The 7,839-nt window shown below is 36.2% G+C and overlaps 1 protein-coding gene across 12 annotated transcripts in view; it reads left to right on the top strand.

Annotated features, from left to right (window-relative positions):
• The window catches only part of KHDRBS2 (KH RNA binding domain containing, signal transduction associated 2), a 337,849-nt gene that overhangs the window by 320,257 nt on the left and 9,753 nt on the right, over positions 1 to 7,839 (top strand). For 6 of the 12 annotated variants that reach the window (XR_007374926.1, XR_007374922.1, XR_007374925.1 and 3 more), the window contains 2 exons: positions 514 to 1,658; positions 6,336 to 6,489. The gene's annotated coding sequence lies outside the window, so the exon portion shown is untranslated. The remainder of the gene's footprint in view (positions 1 to 513; positions 1,659 to 6,335; positions 6,490 to 7,839) is intronic. The other 6 variants (XR_007374929.1, XR_007374928.1, XR_007374927.1 and 3 more) reach the window with 1 other exon arrangement.

Below are 7,839 nucleotides of genomic sequence, written 5' to 3'. Positions count from 1 at the left end.
TTGTTTATATGTTGACAACTTGTATTGGAAAGCCACAATGAGGTCTCCCTGGAGCCTTCTCTTCTCCAAGCGAACATGAATTGCAGGTTCCAGAATTTGTGTCCTCTTGACAGAGGAAACAAGAAGATATGTAGAAAAATTCTACTTTTAACAGATGACCCAAGGTCATAACACAAATCCTAATGCTTCAATTATGATAATTCCTCACACCAAGTAATATTAGGATCAGAAGACATTGACAAAATAGTTTGATATCTAGTAGATGGCAATACCATCCAGATAAATTCACGTAGATTTAAGATCAGTGTTTTGTTTCACTAGTGCCAAGATACTGATAAAAATTTGAATAATCTGAGAATTTGTCCCAGTTGAAGGAAGAGTAGCAAAATCTAGCACAATGGTATTTGATTAACACCACATAATTGTCAGCTCTGCTAACTGTTCTTGCAAGTTTCACTTACTTGTTTGGAGTTGCATAGATGGAACTGACCTCTGTGTTCTGGTTTCCTTCAGTTACAGGTTGTTTTACAAATCTCAGGATCTGGAAGACAGAAAACTTTATCTTCTAAATGCCTATCTGTATTCACAGAGTTTCATCAGCTAAAGGAAAGCCAGTTTTAATCTTAGGTTTTGAACATGTTAATATTGGTTTGCAATTTTTCCAGTAAGCAATGATATGATTTAATAAAGTGGTTGTCTTTTAAAAAGTCCGTGTTCACAAAAAAGAGGTTTAATTTCTTCCTTTGAGATATGAAACTTTTTTATTGAATATCAGTGTATATGTTATTTATTCAATAAATTTGGTATCTGTCTTCTAATCAAGATAATGAATTTAAAATCTTTTTAGTACAAGAAACATTTTAGAAAATTATTTTCATTGCTTGAAATACGACAGAAGTCTAAGAGCTTCATATTTGTTCAGTGATATACTGCCATGACTATTAGACACCTTGAAATGTACTGCAAGTGATGAAAGAACAGCACATTTTTTGCTTTGCAGTGTCAGACCACTGATGCAGATGTTGAAGATCAGTATACCCAATGAAGTCAGCATCCTAAAAGTGTACTATGGCTTCAGCATCACTTCTTTTGAGGTGCTTGAAATAAAGATGTAGAGAATAAATCGGATTAGTTATGCCTGCTAATTAAAGATAAATCACAGAATCACAATTCTGTGATTCTGTGATTCTGTGATTTATCTTTAATTAGCAGGCATAACTTTTCTGTATAATACTTTTCATTTGATCTATGCATGTATAATATATTTTGTTGCTGTTAAAAAAAAAAAAAAAGTCAATATTATCTGAGCTTGTAAGGAAAAGACTAGATACATAAACAAGATTGTGCACTGGTAGAAGAGAAGAATATACCTGAATTATGTAGAGGAATAGATATGGATGAGGAGGAGGAGAAGAGAGATCACAAGTCACTAACTATGGCTGTATGTTTCATGTCTCTGTATAGTGTGTTTAATGCTATTGATAACTACTGTAGCTTTTTTTACTAGGTACGAGCTTCATCAGAGGTGCCTTTGTTTGTTCTTAACATCTGAAGTGATCACTGAATTTCGCATCTCTAGGAAGTTATCACTCCTGTAGAAGCAAACAGATGTTTCTAAAGCTTTCTAGTGAATCACTAAGCCAATGGCTTTTATTCAGGTATTGCAGGTCACTATTGTTCAAAATAGCAGAGGAAATCAAAAGAACCACCTGTCTTTTGCTATTATAGTAATTTTGCACTTGAGTATATGAGGCTAGGCTAAGATAAAAGGTATTGAGGAAGACACGGAATGATTCTCTTTGAGCTCTGCCTTGGGAAGTAACAGTAAAAGTTATATTTCAAATTACAACATTATTTGAAATGTGACTTCATTTTTAAATTTTTTTTAAGCATCTTCAATGTCAAGTTTTTCTCCCTTGACGATGTTGAATTGTTTGTATTCCTCTTTGAGGCAGAAAGATAAGTTTCTAATTGCCAGTCTGGCAGCCACTGCCTGGAGACCAAGTGGTATATTTTTTGGTTTTTGCTTTACCACTAATATTGATACTCTTGCAGGCCAGAAATGCTTTTCCCTTATGCGTTCACAACCTTCTTCAGAGTCTTCATACTCTTCCCCTCTGCTGCCATCTGTCACAGAGCAGCAAAATGTAATGCAAAATTGGTGGGAAGGTTCAACCTCAACTGCCATACCACCACCATCCACCTCAGATGTCACTGCCCAACGTGATAAAGTAGGAGGTATTACTTCAGGGCAGTTGTTGTACATCCCCACAGATGTATTTACATGTTCTGAATGTCCTTTAGTATTTTTACTTAATGTACTTCTGCACTTGTCATTTTAAGAAAATACTTTTGAACATAGATTGTAAGTAAAAGACTCTCAAAAGATGATTAGAACTTGAAAGACTTCAGTTAGTACAGGGATTCCTGAGTACAAGTAGATTGTTTTATTTATCCCCTAGATAACTGTACTAAGAAAGTCTGTTAGAAGGTCAGGAATATCAAGATGGAAGATGGAAACACAGAAGTGTAGAAGATAGTAGATGGTTTTCCTTCAAAAAATTTGAAGTTGTGATTCCCGTATGATGCCAACAATGATCAACTGAAAATAGGGCAAGGATGTAGTCTGGATCTTAACAGTGGCTACAAAGAAACTACACGTAATTGATTTAGAAATATCACTTGCTACAAAAGCGGAGAACAGTGCAGACTTAAAATGATGAGTTGGAGCCACTCCTGCAAACTCTTGTGCCTAGATCTTTGCAGAAAGGCAAATGTTAACACAGGAAGCCTTCTTGCCAGGGCAACAAGCTGCACTCTGTATAGCTTGAACACTATGCTTACAAGAAGTTAAAGCCTCCAAGCTAAAACTAGTTTTTTTATTTGTTTGTTTCATTTTAAGCAGTGGTCAGATAGGGCCTAGTAAGACAGGCATCATTTTCTGGAGTATTCAAAAAGGCAGTAAATTAGTAATGTTTATGTAAATAACCCAGATGACAACCATACTCTTACAGGGGTTAAAGTCTAAAGCCAATGGAGTTTTAAATGCTGCATGTGTTACAAGTGCATAATCACTTCATGTTCTCCTCTAGTAATAATGGATTTGTTGAAATAAACAATTATATTCATAAACAGAGAACCTCTCCCCCATATGGAGAGACATACCCACAAAGTGGTGACCTTTTGGATAACCAATGCCAGAACTTGGTCTGTATGAAGACTTAGGAACATCAGACATTTGTAACCTTGGCTCTGAAGTGATAAGGTACCTATGAGGAATAATAGTGTCAACATAGAAAGTTCCTCCCCAGCCTCAGGAATTTGATGAATAACTTTTACTCTGAGGATATATGTTATTTTATTATTATTATTTTAAAATGTCTTATTGCTTTAAAATGTTTTTATGTTAAATGTGCAAAAGAGAGCTTAGCAACAGGGTTCCTCCATAAGAAGGTGGGGTTTAGTGGGTGAGGAGACAAGATGTGCTTTCGCCAGAAATATGGCTGTTCCCATTGCCCATAAACACATCTTTATGATATATGTGAGAACAGTTTTAGCTCAGTACTTGCTAATAATTTGGCTTTGGGATTTTTTTCAAATTCATTTAAAAAAAAAAAAAAAAAAAGTGATTGTCTATTTCCTAACATTTCTGATTTTCCTGATTTCCAAATTAATGAATAGGAATATTATCATCAATAGGGGGCACTGACACTAGCTTCCATTTTAGACAATAGAATTTTTTAAGAACATTCAGTTCAGATTCTAGCACACCTTTGGGCTATCAAATAACCTAATATTCTAATTATATTTCACATTCAACTATTTGCTGTTTCTTGGACATCTGTTATGCATTGAGCAGCTGTTTCTATTGGGATGGCCACAACTGCTTTTAGGCATTTTCCATTAATACAATAAATACAGGGGCAAGAAATGCAAATCAGTGTCCAGACTTCTGAAGTACCTGCTTTAACAGTGTCTCTGAAATTTCTTAACCGTCTTTTCAAATCTATCGTATTTATGCTTTTGTGTTCTTCCTGTTTTCACATTTCACTTTCAACCATATTCTAAGATTCTAATTAAAGTGTATTTAACCTCAATCTTGATATGTGTACCAAGGTGTTGCAATATTAATCTTCTAATATGCCTTAACAATTCCTCTGGCTCATTATCAGAACCTCATCAGCTTCTTATCCTCTCACAGGCGATCTTTGTCCAGAGAGATTTTTGAGTAGTACAGAGAGCAAGATTTCTCATAATGATCAGTTGTTTAATTTGTAGCTTCTTAGGTACTGTACTGTTTGTCTATGAAAATCAGAAAGTCTGCCTCCGCACAGCATCACAGAATGGGATACAAGGACTGGGAGACATTTGCAGCCTCTTCAAATGCTTTGTATCATAACAATAGAAATAGTATTCTGAATTAGATAGAAAAGTGTTATCTATATCTACTGTTCACATGCTTCAGGTCTCTTTCTCATCTGCTTTAACCTCTTTCTGCCATTTGTTTTTAAAGATGCAATATTTTTCACATACTGAAAAATATATTTTTTAATGAAAACCAGTTATTGTATCTGTGAGTTGTAGGCAGACATTCAGCTCATCTCAGTATCTGCCAGTTCAATGGCAGAATGAACTCTAATACTAAGTGTAACAACACTGTGGCGGACAATTCAATTAAAAGACAATGATGCATATGTTTCAGAGGTTCACATACATTGGCAGAATTTGGCATACGACTGTCCTATCAGCAAAAGGTATTTCTATCATATAGATAGATGTTTGCACAGCTAATTCTCTCTGAGAACCTGGAAAAAGGACAACAAAACTAATTTTATCAAGGACACAAGAGTAAACAGGAATGTATTTAGACATGAACTTTAAAAGATTTGAATGATAGTGATCCAAGCAGAGGAAAGTTAAATGCAACAAAAGTAAAAACCCTGAAAAACAATGTAAGAACTCATTTAGTCCTTCTACTGAAAACTACAAAGAGCTGACTTTCCATAAGCTATAAAAGATGTCATTAAATTATCAGCATTTATCAATTATTTGTGGTTTCCAAGATGCTCCTGCCTCTTCCCGTACTCTGAATAACTACATAGAACTCCACCTGTAAGGAAGTTTGAAGTGTCAGATTAATCAAAAAAATAAAAAATAACAAATATACCTTATTAAAGTGATGACAAATTCTGTTCAACTCAGTGGGTCAAATTGTAGGAATAAAGGACATCGAACCTGTCTAAAAAGATACTGTGCAAAATGGAATATTACAGAAAATAGTTTATTAGAAGGACTACTTCAAGTCATTTCAATGGTGTTCTCTGGGGTATTGTCTGTGTACTAGTAAAAATCTCCATTTTTACTAATTCTATTAAAGTAGCCATCACCTCCAAATATTGGTAAAGATTGGGCAGACTCACCTCAGGATGAACCCTACATACACACACGTTTTCTGAAATATAAACAATTGGCACCTGCTGAGCCATAATCCCTAAATCAGAAACACAAATGTTTGGATTAACAAAAAATGGAAAGCCTCATTTTTTGTTGTTGACTTCTGAATGCATATTTTTTCATTTTATAACATTTCATGTTATATGCATGACTGACATGTTTTATCCTGCACTAGAAAATCAGCATGGCTATTTGCTGTAGAAACTACAAAGGGCAGAGGTGATAAAATTCAGGCTAATTCACACCTTCACTGAGGCTCAATGACTTACATGAGTTTTAAAATCAAGCCTTCAATTCAGTATTATATATGATGCAGTATGAAGCATCTAAGATTTGACACTCAAGAATCATGAAAATAAAAAGATATTTTATCTCTTTAAAGAAGTAGTTTGCTCTGGTACAGGAAAAAGTTGAGAAGATATGAAACTTAAGCATATGTGTACTATTATTGAAATCTGCTTGACTTTTACATACATAAAGTTTTAGCATTCTACTGCATCAGAGACTAAATGCTCAATAATTTTGGGGTTTTTAGCACATGCCTGAAACTGCTGCATAGTGCATGAAGTGCATAGGTAAAGAATAGAGACTGCAGACAGAATAATCAGAATATGATCTTCAGAATAATCCACTGTGCAAACTAAAGCTGTGATTACAAGCAAATTGCTTAAACTCTGATGCTGAAGGAAAAAAAGTTTGAAATCTTTCACCAGCACAGTTTATTTTTTGGACAGGATTGTGATATTTGATTTGGTTGGTTTTGTTTTGTTTTGGGGAGATTCAATACAGAAACTGTAGAGGTGTGTTAGACTGCAGCTGGTGGTGCTAATTACCTAGGGCAAAGCAAGTTATCTTTCCTTCTGTTTTGTGCTATTTTTCAGACCTTATGGATCCCAGAAGGTGAACCCATAATCAAGTCTTTATTGGCGACTTCTTGACAAGACCAGCTCCAGCCACTGTTCCTTGCCTCATACAAGGTGTTCTGGAATGGCTTTCCTTCAGCCCCACAGCAGGACAAGCAACCAAGTGCTCCAGGTCAGCCTGCCTGCACATTCTGATCCTAAAAGTAATAGATTGTCAACTACAAACTATATTTGGCAGTGACCTCCCTAAATCACAAACACTTTGAAGCCTGATGTGGTCCCTGGGATTGCCTTCAACAAGAAGGTAGTTAAACAGTCACTTTTACACTGGAGTTCTCCCTAGCTCTCACAGCATATTCATCAAACCTACTCAGAGTTCATGCAGTTTATTTATTTGATTGATTGATTGATTTGATTCCACAAATATGTTGGCTATTCTAATTGTCATTCTAATTCTAAGTGAGTTTCAAAGGAGACTGGCTGTCCACTTTTGGAGGACTGATGCTTTAAAAATTCAACAAAATAATGAAAATTAAAATCAGTAGTTACTCCTACTTGCAATTTTAATCTTTTTAACAAACTTCTTATATTATTTCCATGTTTCTGCAATTTTTAATGACACTGGTTTTCATTTTACACTGTAAAAAGAAAGGAAATTTTTCAGATGTGTTGTTTAATAAAGTACAAAGGATAGAATCATAGAGCATCCTGAGGTGGAAGGGACCCACAAGGATCATTGAGTCCAGCTCCTGGCTCCACACAGACCACCCAAAAATAAGATATGACTAAGAGTGTTGACCAAGCACTCCTTGTACTCCAGCTAGCTCAGGAGCATGTCTACTGCCCTGGGCAGCCCGTTTCAGTGCCCAACCACCCTTAGGTAAAGAATCTTTTCTTGGTATTCAACTTGGACCTCTCTTGACGCAGCTCCATGCCATTCCCACCTTTTCTGTTGCTGGTTACCAGAGACAGGAGATCAGCACTGCCCCTCTTCTTCCATCATGAGGAGCTGTGGGTTGTGATGAGGCCTCCCCTCATTCTCCTCTACCCTGGGCTGAAGAAACCAAAGGACCTCAGCTGCTGCTCATACATTTTTCCATTTCTAATCCTTCAGCATCTTTGTAGTCCTCCTTTGAACATTCTCTAATAGTTTTATATCCTTTTTGTACTATGGCACCCAAAGCTGCACTCAAATGAAGCCACACCAGTGGGGGTAGAGTGGGACAATCCCTTTCCTTGCCCAGCTGGCAGTGCTATGTTTGATGCACCCCAGGATATAGTTAGCCATACTGGCTGCCTGAGCATACTGTAGACTCATGATCAACTTGTTGTTGGCCAAGATCTTCAAATGCCCTTCAGTGAGGCTGCTATCCAATGTCTCATCACCCCATCTGTATGTTTAGCCAGGGTAGGTGAGGTGTTGAACTATAGATCTGTCTAGATTTTGATTTACTTAAAAGTTGTCAAAGTCATTAACTTTTGTCTGTGAAAATATGTAGGCCTTGTTTTCATCTCTACCCTG

The sequence above is a fragment of the Lagopus muta genome, chromosome 2, assembly GCF_023343835.1.
Source record: "Lagopus muta isolate bLagMut1 chromosome 2, bLagMut1 primary, whole genome shotgun sequence".
Taxonomy (NCBI): Eukaryota; Metazoa; Chordata; class Aves; order Galliformes; family Phasianidae; genus Lagopus; species Lagopus muta.
Note: the sequence above shows the minus strand (reverse complement) of the source record. Positions and strands in the feature narration are given on the sequence as shown.